The sequence below is a fragment of the Pleuronectes platessa genome, chromosome 20 (assembly GCF_947347685.1).
Source record: "Pleuronectes platessa chromosome 20, fPlePla1.1, whole genome shotgun sequence".
Classification (NCBI taxonomy): Eukaryota; Metazoa; Chordata; class Actinopteri; order Pleuronectiformes; family Pleuronectidae; genus Pleuronectes; species Pleuronectes platessa.
In genome coordinates, this window is record NC_070645.1 from 5,195,686 (window position 1) to 5,210,589 (window position 14,904).

The 14,904-nt window shown below is 40.5% G+C and overlaps 6 non-coding genes across 6 annotated transcripts; all 6 read left to right on the forward strand.

Moving 5' to 3' along the window:
* Positions 1 to 179: 179 nt before the first annotated feature.
* trnas-aga (transfer RNA serine (anticodon AGA)) lies at positions 180 to 261 on the forward strand. The gene has a single exon. It is a non-coding gene; the product is annotated as a tRNA-Ser (tRNA).
* A 1,796-nt stretch (positions 262 to 2,057) lies between these two features.
* trnag-ucc (transfer RNA glycine (anticodon UCC)) lies at positions 2,058 to 2,129 on the forward strand. The gene has a single exon. It is a non-coding gene; the product is annotated as a tRNA-Gly (tRNA).
* Positions 2,130 to 3,231: 1,102 nt separating this feature from the next.
* On the forward strand, positions 3,232 to 3,303 carry trnag-ucc (transfer RNA glycine (anticodon UCC)). The gene has a single exon. It is a non-coding gene; the product is annotated as a tRNA-Gly (tRNA).
* Positions 3,304 to 5,522: 2,219 nt separating this feature from the next.
* On the forward strand, positions 5,523 to 5,594 carry trnag-ucc (transfer RNA glycine (anticodon UCC)). The gene has a single exon. It is a non-coding gene; the product is annotated as a tRNA-Gly (tRNA).
* A 1,618-nt stretch (positions 5,595 to 7,212) lies between these two features.
* trnag-ucc (transfer RNA glycine (anticodon UCC)) lies at positions 7,213 to 7,284 on the forward strand. The gene has a single exon. It is a non-coding gene; the product is annotated as a tRNA-Gly (tRNA).
* Positions 7,285 to 10,274: 2,990 nt separating this feature from the next.
* trnag-ucc (transfer RNA glycine (anticodon UCC)) lies at positions 10,275 to 10,346 on the forward strand. Its single transcript has one exon. It is a non-coding gene; the product is annotated as a tRNA-Gly (tRNA).
* The last annotated feature ends 4,558 nt before the right edge of the window (positions 10,347 to 14,904 follow it).

A 14,904-nucleotide genomic window follows, 5' to 3' on the forward strand; every position in this document is an offset into this window, starting at 1 on the left:
AAGGAGAATGTCTCTGGCAGAGTTAGGATGCATGTGTGAGAAAGAGTCAGTGGAAGGGAGGGCTGATAAAACAGAGGAGTCCAGACAATACCATGGTACCTTTTCCTCTGAAGGACACATCAGCATCCTGAAGTAGAATGTCCATGTTGATATACAACACAAACCTCACCGAACCTCTAGTTGTCGTGGCCGAGTGGTTAAGGCGATGGACTAGAAATCCATTGGGGTCTCCCCGCGCAGGTTCAAATCCTGCCGACAACGTGTTATTGTTTTTTCTGCCTGTGTCACTGTTTACAATGTATCAAATTCTGCCGTCTGCTCACATCTACTGTTGCATGACCTTTTTAACTGAAAGATATGGAGGACGATACATGACTTAAGTGAATAAATGTGGATATAAAAACAGAAGTTAATGAATTAATGTCTTAAACTTATTTCAAAAAAATTATTTATTTATTTATTTGCACATTTATTATTACCACTGACATTGTAGAACTGTGGAAACAGTGAAAACACAGAGTTTCTCTGTTCACGTCTGCTAAATGATCAGCGCTGCTGCTTCATGATCAGAGCAGAAGCTGCAGGTGGTTTGTTCCGAGCTGCAGTTTCTGTTTCCTCCTCCTCTCTGCTCTCTCCTTATGCTCAGTACAACACGAGACGTGAGACTCACAGTCAGGACTACTGACATCTAAATCATCCCAAAAACAAAATAATCTTAACTGACCCTGTGATCTTGAACTAGTTCATTTTAAGTGCGAACTGGCTCAACACTGCAAACAGCTATTGGACGACAGTCAGCATTGAAAGGCAGAAGTAGTAGGACTGGATCATTACACTCCTGGGACCAATCCTGCATGAGACCCGTTAGGCCCGCTTTTCTCATTGGCATGCAGACACAGAAATAGAGAAATAAATACATTTAAATATACATTTCTGTATTTATTTATATATTTCTGTATTTACTTATTTATTTACTTAGTTATTTATTTATGCATTTATTTTTGATTTATTTATACTTACGTCATGTATCGTCCTCCATAGTAAGATGGTACAATATCCTTGAGGACAAGATCTGTTTAGATCTTTAGTCATCCCAGTCATGGTATTTTTAGAAGTTTTACAAGTGTACAAAGGCATTTGAACTTACTTTGCTTGTTTTTTCGAGATGTTTCACCTCTTCTTCAGTTTTAACTGACGGAAGGGACGTTTCAGGTATGTAACTGCTGTTGATCTGTGTCTTTGCTGAGATTTGTTATGTCAATAGGCAGCTCATTGAAACCCTTACCAACTAGTGGGTTGTTGGGGTACCCTTATTCAAGATGTGAATGGCTGTTGATATCTTTTAAGCCCAATTCATGCTTCTGCATCAAAGCTACGCCATTGCGCAAAATTTCGTTCAACTATGAATTTTCAGCCTTGATTGTAGGCTACATGCATACCGTTCGATGCAGAAGCATGAATTTGGCTTAAGTCACAGACCCACCATGCTAATGTGTGAGTCATGAGGATCACAGGAGTTGGGGTGTGGTTCCGTATCAAGCTGCCTCGCAAGAGAGTGTAGGACTACAGTTTAGGTGGGGGGAAGTTGGTGTCTTAAACCACCTACTCTGCTAAATAATAGTTTTTCCAGGTTGACAGAGATGGCGTCTATCACTCCTCTTTCTAACCATCTGTCTTTTCAGGCCAAATACTTACATTGCCATCTTCATATGAATGTCCCTTTAGGTGAAAGAAACTTAACTTTCATTGCAGCTTTTTATATCCTGCTAACAATGTCTGAGTGTTCTGAGCTGTGGAAGGCAAAAGAAATATAAAAATGTCTCCTCTAACAGAAACAAGTGAGGTGTAAGTTAAATAATACCGAAGACATACAGTCTGTTAAAGCATTTTTCAGTTCAGTGTGTATGTATATTTGCATTTGTTAGTGTAATGCTCCAACTTTTGGATTTGTTTTCACACACAAAGCAGTTGTAACGGAGTTGTAAACTCCCTCTCCTCTCCAGAATTCCTTGTCTTGCACATACAATTTAGTCAGCAGCATTCCTTCTCTCAACTAAGCGATGGTGGTATAGTGGTGAGCATAGCTGCCTTCCAAGCAGTTGACCCGGGTTCGATTCCCGGCCATCGCAGAATGACTTTTAAACTATGCATCCAAACTATACAATAAACAATTTGTCAACATTTCTAAAGATTCAAAAAATATTTGACAGCCATAAAAAAGGCTGAGCTTACCTGCATGCATTTAATTAGCAATGAGCACTTTCTTATAACAAAGTAATACCATGCTGTAGAGGCCAAAGTTGGAGAAAAAGAAATAGGTCTGCTGCATACGGGTATCTATGCAACAATATTACCACCCCAGTTGACCCTATAGATAGGGCAATTTCTGCAGTCAGTAGCTGACTCTCTATATTGCTGCAGTACATAAAAGACAAAATATGGTGCCTCAAAAATCCTGTAATTGACGATATACATTGCTCCTGTCTATTCTGTCAAGCAGCCTTAACCCAGTGAGCAATGGTGAGTGATGTCGCTTCACCACACGTATGTAAGAGAGAGTTGTATTCGCTGCTACCAGCAGATGGTAGCAGCCGTCTGCCACGTATACTGTGAACTAGTGAATCTTGTAAGTGCTGGTGAGACTCAGAGGCAACCGCATTTACAGCAGAGCTCTGAAACACCAACTCATATGTGATGTATCTAGAGAGAGGAGGAGTTGATCAGAGAGGAACACTTCACACAATTAAAAAACATGGGTTTCCCTTATGCAAAATTAGTAGTAGATACTACTACCCATGACTAATTTATAACATTTAAAAGTAATGTAGCAGAGAGCTTCATTAAAACTTTATTCTCCCCTCATCTTTGTGACTGAGCTGGTAGCTAGGGAATTCATGAAAAAAATTAATCGGTGGAAGTTTCCCATTGCAGCTTTATATCCTGTTAACAATGTCTGACTCTTCTGAGCTGTGGAAGGCAAAATAAATGTACACATTTGTCCTCTAACAGGCACAACTTAGGCGTTAGGAATATGATACGGAAGACATGAAGTCAATTACAGCTTTTTTCAGTTCAATGTTTTTTGTTTGCATTTGTAAGTGTAACTCTCCAACTTTTGGATTGGCTTCCACACAAATAGCAGTTGTAATGGAGTCTTGAGCTCCGTCTCCTCTCCCAAATTCCTTGTCTTGCATAGATTGGTAACTCAGCAGTATTCCTTTTCTCAACTAAGCGATGGTGGTATAGTGGTGAGCATAGCTGCCTTCCAAGCAGTTGACCCGGGTTCGATTCCCGGCCATCGCAGAATCTCTTTTAAATTATTCATCCAAATTAATAAATCAATGTTATGGTAAACCTAAGAGTTTAGTCTAAATCAGTGCTGTATTGTCACTGCTGGTATTTTTCAGTTAATCTCTGGCATCTTGGTGTAGTTTAAGTCAGACATCAACTTTGTCTCACCATTAACATAATCGGGCTTTGTCACATGTGAGCAGCGGAAATTAATGTTGTGATCACAAAGACACTGTACATGAGAAGCATCTTTTAAATTACTACTGTCACTCAATCTAAGGTTGCTTCTTACAATACTTACTAAATTTTCATAAATTACCAACAAGCACCGCTCACACATTGTCAACATGAATGAACATTATAAGTTTAATATGAAGAAGACAGTTATTGCAGACCTTTATTATTATTTATTAAATTACATCCAATTGTAAAGACACCTAATAAACTATTCACTCAGCGCATAGCAATCTGTATTTTTGTGAAAAGTAATCCCAGGGTTAATGGTCTTTATGCAGGGTAAAATAAATACAATAAAAAAGTGGATACAATTTCTAAAGATTCAAAAAATACTTGACAAAGCCATAAAAGAGGCTGAGCTTACCTGCATACGTGTGAAAACACATTTAATTAGCAATGAGCACTTTCTTAAAACAAAGCAATACCATGTTGTAGTGGCCAAAGTTGGAGAAAAATAAATAGGCCTGCTGCATATGGGTATCTATGTAACAAAATTACCACCCTAGTTGACCCTATAGACAGGGCAATGTCTGCAGTCAGTAGATGACCGCTGACAGCACAGCAGGTGCAATCTCTATAATGCTGCAGTACATAAAAGACAAGATATGGTCCTTCAAAAATCCTATAATTGACCATATACATTGCTCCTGTTTATTCGGTTAAGCAGCCTTAACCCAGTGAGCAATGGTGAGTGATGTCGCTTCACCACAAGTATGTAAGAGAGAGTTGTATTCGCTGCTACCAGCAGATGGTAGCAGCCGTCTGCCACGTTTACTCTGAACTAGTGAATCGTGTAAGTGCTGGTGAGACTCAGAGGCAACCGCATTCACAGCAGAGCTCTGAAACCCCCACTCATATGTGATGTATTTAGAGAGAGGAGGAGTTGATCAGAGAGGAACACTTCACACAATTAAAAAACATGGTTTTCCCTGTTGCAAAATTAGTAGTAGATACTACTACCCATGACTAATTTATAACATTTAAAAGTAATGTAGCAGAGAGCTTCATTAAAACTTTATTCTCACCTCATCTTTGTGACTGAGCTGGTAGCTAGGGAATTCATGAAAAAATTAATCGGTAGAAGTCTTCCATTGCAGCTTTATATCCTGTTAACAATGTCTGACTGTTTTGAGCTTTGGAAGGCAAAATAAATGTACACATTTGTCCTCTAACAGGCACAACTTAGGTGTCAGAAATATGATACCGAAGACATGAATGTATCTTCTTAAATTAAGTCAATTACAGCTTTTTTCAGTTCAATGTGCTTTGTTTGCATTTGTAAGTGTAAAGGCCGAATTATAGTCCTGCGACTGCAACCGTGGAAGGCCATGCAGTTGCATCGACGGACTCGTTTTGGTTTATGCTTCTCTAACGTGTTGCGCGTGTTGCAACGCAATTCACCGCCAGAACACTAGGCGGAGTAAATTTTTTTTGTCGAAGACAAAACACACAAAGAAGAGACTTCTTCGTCGACTGTTTATTTACATCGCCACTCCGGCTTCTCATAGCATGCTTCATAGCCTATTTCTGGCGGACAAATCGGCCAGTCAGTGACGGGTTATACAAGTGGTCATACTTTCGGATCTCTTCTGCCGAGTGCTCATCTATTTGGTCCATATTCGTTCTTCTAAATCTTCCCGTGATTTCCGCGTATTATGGGGCATGAAACCGGAAACTAGACTCCGGACGGGATGTAGTAAGCAGACCAATCCCAAGCCTTGTGGGCTGCGTGAGGCTCGCGTCGCATTGTCGTATAGTTAGAAAAATTGGCGGACGCGCGCAAGCTGCAAGAGGGCACGCGAGAGGCGTGTTGCTTGTCTTGTGTGCATGAGTGTGTGCGTACAACCCAACTGTAAATCGGCCTTAACTCTCCAACTTTTGGATTGGCTTTCACACAAATAGCAGTTGTAATGGAGTCATGAGCTCCCTCTCCTCTCCTAAATTCCTTGTCTTGCATAGATTCGGGACTCAGCAGCATTCCTATCCTCAGCTAAGCGATGGTGGTATAGTGGTGAGCATAGCTGCCTTCCAAGCAGTTGACCCGGGTTCGATTCCCGGCCATCGCAGAATCTCTTTTAAATTATGCATCCAAATTAATAAATCAATGTTATGGCAAACCTAAGAGTTTAGTCTAAATCAGTGCTGTACTGTCACTGCTGGTATTTTTCAGTTAATCTCTGGCATCTTTGTGTAGTTTAAGTCAGACATCAACTTTGTCTCACCATTAACATGATCGGGCTTTGTCACATGTGAGCAGCGGAAATGAATGTTGTGATCACACAGACACTGTACATCAGAAGCATCTTTTAAATTACTACTGTCACTCAATCTAAGGTCGCTTCTTACAATACTTACTAAATTTTCAAAAATGACCAATACACACCGCTCACACATTGTCAACATGAATGAACATTATAAGTTTAATATGAAGAAGACAGTTATTGCAGACCTTTATTATTATTTATTAAATTACATCCAATTGTACAGACACCTAATAAACTATTCACTCAGCGCATAGCAATCTGTATTTTTGTGAAAAGTAATCCCAGGGTTAATGGTCTTTATGCAGGGTAAAATAAATACAATAAAAAAGTGGACAAAATTTCTAAAGATTAAAAAAAAGACTTGACAAAGCCATAAAAGAGGCTGAGCTTACCTGCATACGTGTGAAAACACATTTAATTAGCAATGAGCACTTTCTTAAAACAAAGCAATACCCTGTTGTAGTGGCCAAAGTTGGAGAAAAAGAAATATGCCAGCTGCATATGGGTATCTATGTAACAAAATTACCACCCTAGTTGACCCTATAGACAGGGCAATGTCTGCAGTCAGTAGATGACCGCTGACAGCACAGCAGGTGCAATCTCTATAATGCTGCAGTACATAAAAGACAAGATATGGTCCCTCAAAAATCCTGTAATTGACCATATACATTGCTCCTGTTTATTCGGTCAAGCAGCCTTAACCCAGTGAGCAATGGTGAGTGATGTCGCTTCACCACAAGTATGTAAGAGAGAGTTGTATTCGCTGCTACCAGCAGATGGTAGCAGCCGTCTGCCACGTTTACTGTGAACTAGTGAATCGTGTAAGTGCTGGTGAGACTCAGAGGCAACCGCATTCACAGCAGAGCTCTGAAACCTCCACTCATATGTGATGTATTTAGAGAGAGGAGGAGTTGATCAGAGAGGAACACTTCACACAATTTAAAAAACATGGGTTTCCCTTATGCAAAATTAGTTGTAGATACTACTACTCATGACAAATTTAAAGCATTTTAAAGTAATGTAGCAGAGAGCTTCATGAAAACTTTATTCTCACCTCATCTTTGTGACTGAGCTGGTAGCTAGGGAATTCATGAAAAAATGAATCGGTGGAAGTCTCCCATTGCAGCTTTATATCCTGGTTACAATGTCTGACTGTTCTGAGCTGTGGAAGGCAAAATAAATGTACACATTTGTCCTCTAACAGGCACAACTTAGGTGTCAGAAATATGATACTGAAGACGTGAAGTCAGGTTTTTTTCAGTTCAATGTGCTTTGTTTGCATTTGTAAGTGTTTCACTCAAATTATGGATTTGCTTTCACACAAATAGCAGTTTTAATGGAGTCATGAGCTCCCTCTCCTCTCCCAAATTCCTTTTCTTGCATTTTTTACGAATTCAGCAGTATTTCTCAACTGAACTAAGCGATGGTGGTATAGTGGTGAGCATAGCTGCCTTCCAAGCAGTTGACCCGGGTTCGATTCCCGGCCATCGCAATATATATTTTAAATTATCCATCCAACTGAACAAATCCATGTTATGTCAAACCTCATAATTTAGTCTAAAGCAATGCTGTACTGTCACTGCTGGTATTTTTCAATCCAGGTTTGATCTTTGGCCACTTTGTGTACTTTTAGTCAGACATCAACTTTGTCTGTCCATTAACATTATCAGGCTTTGTCACATGTGAGCAGCGAAAATTAATTTTGAGATCACACAGACACTGTACATGAGAAGCATCTTTTAAATTACTACTGCCACTCAATCTAAGGTCACCTCTTAAGAAACTTACTACATTCTCAAAAATGACCAATACCCACCGCTCTCACGCTGTCAACATGAATGAACATTATACATTTAATATGAAAAGGACAGTCATTGCAGACCCTTATTATTATTTATTAAATTATATTAAATTGTATACACAACTTATAAACTGGTCACTCAGCGTATAGCAATCTGTCTCTTTGTGAATAGTAATCCCAGGGTTAATGGTCTTTATGCAGGGTAAAAAAATTGGCCACAATTTCTAAAGATGAAACAAAAAAATACTTGAAAAAGCCATTACAGAGGTTGAGCTTACCTGCATACGTGTGAAAACACATTTAATTAGCAATGAGCTTTTTCTTAAAACAAAGCAATAAGCCTTAACCCAGTGAGCAATGGTGAGTGATGTCGCTTCGCCACAAGTACAGTGCCTTGCATAAGTATTCACCCCCTTTGGACATTTCTACATTTTGTCATGGTATAACCACAGATTAAAATTTATTTCATCGTGAGTTTACGTAATGGACCAACACAAAATAGTGCATCATTTGGAAGTGGGGGGAAATATTACATGGATTTCACAATTATTTACAAATAAAAATCTGCAAAGTGTTGAGTGTATATGTATTCACCCCCTTTACTGTGAAACCCCTAACAAAGATCTGGTGCGACCAATTGCATTCACAAGTCACATAATTAGTAAATAGGGTCCACCTGTCTGCAATTTAATCTCAGTATAAATACACCTGTTCTGTGACGGACTCAGAGTTTGTTGGAGATCATTACTGAACAAACAGCATCATGAAGACCAAGGAGCTCACCAAACAGGTCAGGGATAAAGTTGTGGAGAAATATGAAGCAGGGTAAGGTTATAAAAAAATATCCAGAGCTTTGAACATCTCTCTGAGCACCATAAAATCCATCATAAGAAAATGGAAAGAATATGGCACAACCGCAAACCTACCAAGAGGAGGCCGTCCACCCAAACTGAAGAGTCGGACAAGGAGAAAATTAATCAGAGAAGCAACCAGGAGGCCCATGGTTACTCTGGAGGAGTTGCAGAGATCCACAGCTGAGGTGGGAGAATCTGTCCACAGGACAACTATTAGTCGTCTACTCCACAAATCTGGCCTTTATGGAAGAGTGGCAAGAAGAAAGCCATTGTTGAAAGGGATCCATACAAAATCCCGTTTGGAGTTTGCCAGAAGCCATGTGGGAGACACAGCAAACATGTGGAAGAAGGTGCTCTGGTCAGATGAGACCAAAATTGAACTTTTTGGCCTCAATGCAAAACGCTATGTGTGGCGAAAACCCAACACTGCCCATCATCACCCTGAGCACACCATCCCAACAGTGAAACATGGTGGTGGTAGCATCATGCTGTGGGGATGCTTCTCTTCAGCAGGTACAGGGAAACTGGTCAGAATAGAGGGAAAGATGGATGGAGCCAAATACAGGGAAATCCTTGAAGAAAATCTGATGCAGTCTGCAAAAGACTTGAGACTGGGGCGGAGGTTCATCTTCCAGCAGGACAATGACCATAAACATACAGCCAGAGCTACAAAGGAATGGTTTGGATTAAAGAATGTTAATGTCTTAAAATGGCCCAGTCAAAGCCCAGACCTCAATCCAATAGAGAATATATGGCAAGACTTGAAGATTGCGGTTCACAGACGGTCTCCATCCAATCTGACTGAGCTTCATCTTTTTTGCCAAGAAGAATGGACAAACCTTTCCATCTCTAGATGTGCAAAGCTGGTAGAGACATACCCCAAAAGACTTGCGGCTGTAATTGCAGCGAAAGGGGGTTCTACCAAGTATTGACACAGGGGGGTGAATACTTATGCACCCAACAGATGTCAACTTTTTTGTTCTCATTATTGTTTGTGTCACAATAAAATTTATTTTGCACCTCCAAAGTACTATGCATGTTTTGTTGATCAAACGGGAAAAAGTTTATTTAAGTCTATTTGAATTCCAGTTAGTAACAGTACATAATGGGAAAAAGTCCAAGGGGGGTGAATACTTATGCAAGGCACTGTATGTAAGAGAGAGTTGTATTCGCTGCTATCAGCAGATGGTAGCAGCCGTCTGCCACGTTTACTAGGAACTAGTGAATCGTGTAAGTGCTGTAGAGCCTCAGAGGGAACACCATTCACAGCAGAGCTCTGAAACACCAACTCATATGTGATGTATCTAGAGAGAGGAGGAGTTGATCAGAGAGGACCACTTTTACAATTAAAAAACATGGGTTTCCCTTATGCTAAATTAATAGTAGATACTACTACCCATGACAAATTTATAGCATTTAAAAGTAATGTAGCAGAGAGCTTCATTAAACCTTTATTCTCACCTCATCTTTTTAACTGAGCTGGTCGTTAGGGAATTCATGAAAAAATGAATCGGTGGAAGTCTCCCATTGCAGCTTTATATCCTGGTTACAATGTCTGACTGTTCTGAGCTGTGGAAGGCAAAATAAATGTACACATTTGTCTTCTAACAGGCACAACTTAGGTGTCAGAAATATGATACTGAAGACGTGAAGTCAGGCTTTTTTCAGTTCAATGTGCTTTGTTTGCATTTGTAAGTGTTTCACTCCAATTTTGGATTTGCTTTAACACAAATAGCAGTTTTAATGGAGTCATGAGCTCCCTCTCCTCTCCCAAATTCCTTTTCTTGCATTTTTTACGAATTCAGCAGTATTTCTCCACTGAACTATGCGATGGTGGTATAGTGGTGAGCATAGCTGCCTTCCAAGCAGTTGACCCGGGTTCGATTCCCGGCCATCGCAATATATATTTGAAATTATCCATCCAACTGAACAAATCCATGTTATGTCAAACCTCATAATTTAGTCTAAGCTCCATCTCTGGCAGCCCTGTGTGGTTTTAGTCTGAGAAAATCTCTATATTGCTAAAGTACATGGAAGACAAAATATGGAGTTTGATGTAAACAACAATAGACCTGTTTCTCTTTTTCCCTTTCTTTCGAAAGCTCTCGAGCGAGCTTTCTGCTCATATCTTCACCATAACAACCTTCTTGATCCTCACCAGTCTGATTTCATGGCATGCCACTCAACTGAGACGGCCCTCCTTGCTGTCTCTGAGCTACTTCACACTGCTAGAGCAGCCTCTCTATACTCTGTCATCATCCTTCTAGACCTTTCTCTTGCATTTGACAAAGTGAACCACCAGATCCTTATTTTCTCCATTTCAGGATCTGGGTGTCTCAGGCCCTGCTCTCTCCCTGCTCTCGTCCTACTTCAACGACCACAGTCACCAGGTAACTTGGAGATGATCTTTGTCCAAACTTGTCTTCTCACTACTGGAGAGTCCCCTCCTCTTTTTTCTGTACACCATCTCTCTCGGCTCTGTCATTCACTTACATGGCTTTCCTACCACAGCTTTGCTGATGACACCCAACTAATCCTCTCTTTTTTCCAATCTGAAACACAGGTGGCAGCACAAATCTCTGCCTGTCTGATTGACATTTCTCAGTGCATGTTCGCACATCAATTGAAAATCAACCTTGACAAGACCGAACTACTCTTCCTTCCAGGGAAATGCTTTCCCACCCATGACCTGACTATTACCTAGACAAATCTGTCGTAAGCCACACCCAGACTGCTGGGAACCTGGGTGTGAGACTCAGCAGTCAACTCTCCCTTACTGCCAACATTACTTCAACAACCTTTTCCTGTAGATACATGCTGCACAATAGAAGGCGGCGCAGGTTCTGGTCCATGCTCTGGTCATCTCACGCCTAAACCATTGCAACTCCTTCCTGGCTGATCTACCTGCTAGTGCCATCCGTTCTCTGCAGCTGATCCATAATGCAGCCGCTCAACTAGTCTTTAACCTACCTAAATTCACTCACACTACTCTGCCCCTACTCTGGTTCACTGGTTACCAGTGGCTGCCCGCATCCGTTTCAAAACACTAGTACTTGCGTACCGTGCTGCGAACGGATCGGGTTCAGTCTACATCCAGGACATGGTCCAACGTTACACCCCAGCCCCTCCACTCCGCTCTGCATCTGCCGATCGGCTTGCTGCTCCCTCACTGCGAGCTAACCACTCAACAAAATCACGACTCTTTGCTGTCCTGACTCCTAAATGGTTTAATGACCGCCCTAATGACATCAGGACAGTAGAAAGTCTACATACAGTGCCTTGCATAAGTATTCACCCCCCTTGGACTTTTTCCCATTATGTACTGTTACTAACTGGAATTCAAATAGACTTAAATAAACTTTTTCCCGTTTGATCAACAAAACATGCATAGTACTTTGGAGGTGCAAAATAAATTTTATTGTGACACAAACAATAATGAGAACAAAAAAGTTGACATCTGTTGGGTGCATAAGTATTCACCCCCCTGTGTCAATACTTGGTAGAACCCCCTTTCGCTGCAATTACAGCCGCAAGTCTTTTGGGGTATGTCTCTACCAGCTTTGCACATCTAGAGATGGAAAGGTTTGTCCATTCTTCTTGGCAAAAAAGATGAAGCTCAGTCAGATTGGATGGAGACCGTCTGTGAACCGCAATCTTCAAGTCTTGCCATAGATTCTCTATTGGATTGAGGTCTGGGCTTTGACTGGGCCATTTTAAGACATTAACATTCTTTAATCCAAACCATTCCTTTGTAGCTCTGGCTGTATGTTTAGGGTCATTGTCCTGCTGGAAGATGAACCTCCGCCCCAGTCTCAAGTCTTTTGCAGACTGCATCAGATTTTCTTCAAGGATTTCCCTGTATTTGGCTCCATCCATCTTTCCCTCTGTTCTGACCAGTTTCCCTGTACCTGCTGAAGAGAAGCATCCCCACAGCATGATGCTACCACCACCATGTTTCACTGTTGGGATGGTGTGCTCAGGGTGATGGGCAGTGTTGGGTTTTCGCCACACATAGCGTTTTGCATTGAGGCCAAAAAGTTCAATTTTGGTCTCATCTGACCAGAGCACCTTCTTCCACATGTTTGCTGTGTCTCCCACATGGCTTCTGGCAAACTCCAAACGGGATTTTGTATGGATCCCTTTCAACAATGGCTTCCTTCTTGCCACTCTTCCATAAAGGCCAGATTTGTGGAGTAGACGACTAATAGTTGTCCTGTGGACAGATTCTCCCACCTCAGCTGTGGATCTCTGCAACTCCTCCAGAGTAACCATGGGCCTCCTGGTTGCTTCTCTGATTAATTTTCTCCTTGTCCGACTCTTCAGTTTGGGTGGACGGCCTCCTCTTGGTAGGTTTGCGGTTGTGCCATATTCTTTCCATTTTCTTATGATGGATTTTATGGTGCTCAGAGAGATGTTCAAAGCTCTGGATATTTTTTTATAACCTAACCCTGCTTCATATTTCTCCACAACTTTATCCCTGACCTGTTTGGTGAGCTCCTTGGTCTTCATGATGCTGTTTGTTCAGTAATGATCTCCAACAAACTCTGAGTCCGTCACAGAACAGGTGTATTTATACTGAGATTAAATTGCAGACAGGTGGACCCTATTTACTAATTATGTGACTTGCAAATGTGACTTGTGAATGCAATTGGTCGCACCAGATCTTTGTTAGGGGTTTCACAGTAAAGGGGGTGAATACATATGCACTCAACACTTTTCAGATTTTTATTTGTAAATAATTGTGAAATCCATGTAATATTTCCCCCCACTTCCAAATGATGCACTATTTTGTGTTGGTCCATTACATAAACTCACGATGAAATAAATTTTAATCTGTGGTTATACCATGACAAAATGTAGAAAAGTCCAAAGGGGGTGAATACTTATGCAAGGCACTGTATCTTCCGCCGCAGAGTAAAGACACATTCCTTCTAACTACACTTTGTATAAAATAAGATAAATAAAAATAAATAACCATATTTAGTAGCACTTATATGGCACTTACATATATCCCTTTGTAGTTAGGATTTCTTAAAGAAAATTGTACTTACCTCATTCTTATTTTTTTTGGTTTGTACTTTCATGGTTGAATGCACTTATTGTAAGTCGCTTTGAATAGAAGCGTCAGCTAAATGAAATGTTATGTAATATGGTCCCTAAAAATCCTGTAATTGACCATATACGTTGCTCTCGTTTATTCTGTCGAGCAGCCTTAACCTAGGGAGCAATGGTGAGTGATGTCGCTTCACCGCAAGTATGCAAGAGAGAGTTCACAGCAGAGCTCACAAACACCCACTCACGTGTGACGCATTTAGAGAGAGGAAGGGTTGACAAGAGAGGAACACTTTAAACCATGGGTTTCCCTGATGCAAATTCAGTAGTAGATACTACTACCCATGACTAGGCAGAGAGCTTCATTAAAACTTTATTATCACCTCATCTTTGTGACTGAGCTGGGGAAGCCAGGGAAAGCACCCAAGGCAGCTTCCAATGAAAATTTAACTAAGTTTTTTTGTTGCTCTTTCCTGTTGAAATACTGTAGAATATTTTGTACGAACTTTATTAGTCAAGCAGTTTTACTTCATTTGAGCTGTTTGGCTGGTGACACACATTAATGTGTGTCACCAGCCAGGCTAACGTTTAGAACAACTGTTAATACTTCAATGTTGTTGAAACGGGAGCTATTCTAAACTCTCAAGATTCCACATAAAAACCGAGGTGTTGGTCTTTTATGATGCTTTCGCCAAGTTTGTTGTGCTACTAGACTTTGTCACCACCACTTTGTCCCATTGTTTACTTATCAATGAGGTTGGGTATCATTAAAATGTTATCAATTCAGATTCCGTTTCTGCTTATTTATTCCGGTTCTTATCGATTCCCAATTTTGATTCCAAAATTTTAAGATAAGAGGTAAAATGTTTAGATAACAATAATGTCTTTGTTGGTCTGGACCGATGCACAGGAGGTGTAGTTACTCATTGTGGTAGACCGGCAACATTACAAAAGAAAACCCACACAACTCAGCTCAGAGCCTTGTCAGTCATGCTTCACGCCTCTAACCCAACTGTGTAAATTTGTAGTAACTGAGATGGAGGTAATGTTGAAAATACTGGTGTTTAAACAACACATGGTTGTATTTGTGGATAATTAGTAGAAGAAAATGGTCTAATTGCCACTGTAAACTAATGTTACATCAATAATTGTTAACTTGTTAACTAGAGGAGGCGAAGACGCACTGTTGCTATCGATACTTTTGCAAATGAGTATCTAATCCGATACAAAGTAAATAAAATAAACGTGTTATTGATTTGAAGTCAGGTTGCCCATAAGCCCCTTGTTAGGGAACATTAATAGTCGGATTTGTGTGTCTACCTATAGGTTAAACAGTGGGAAGTGATAATCAAAACATCTTTATTTAAACTGGTGTACATGTCCAATGTTTAATTTACATACTTTT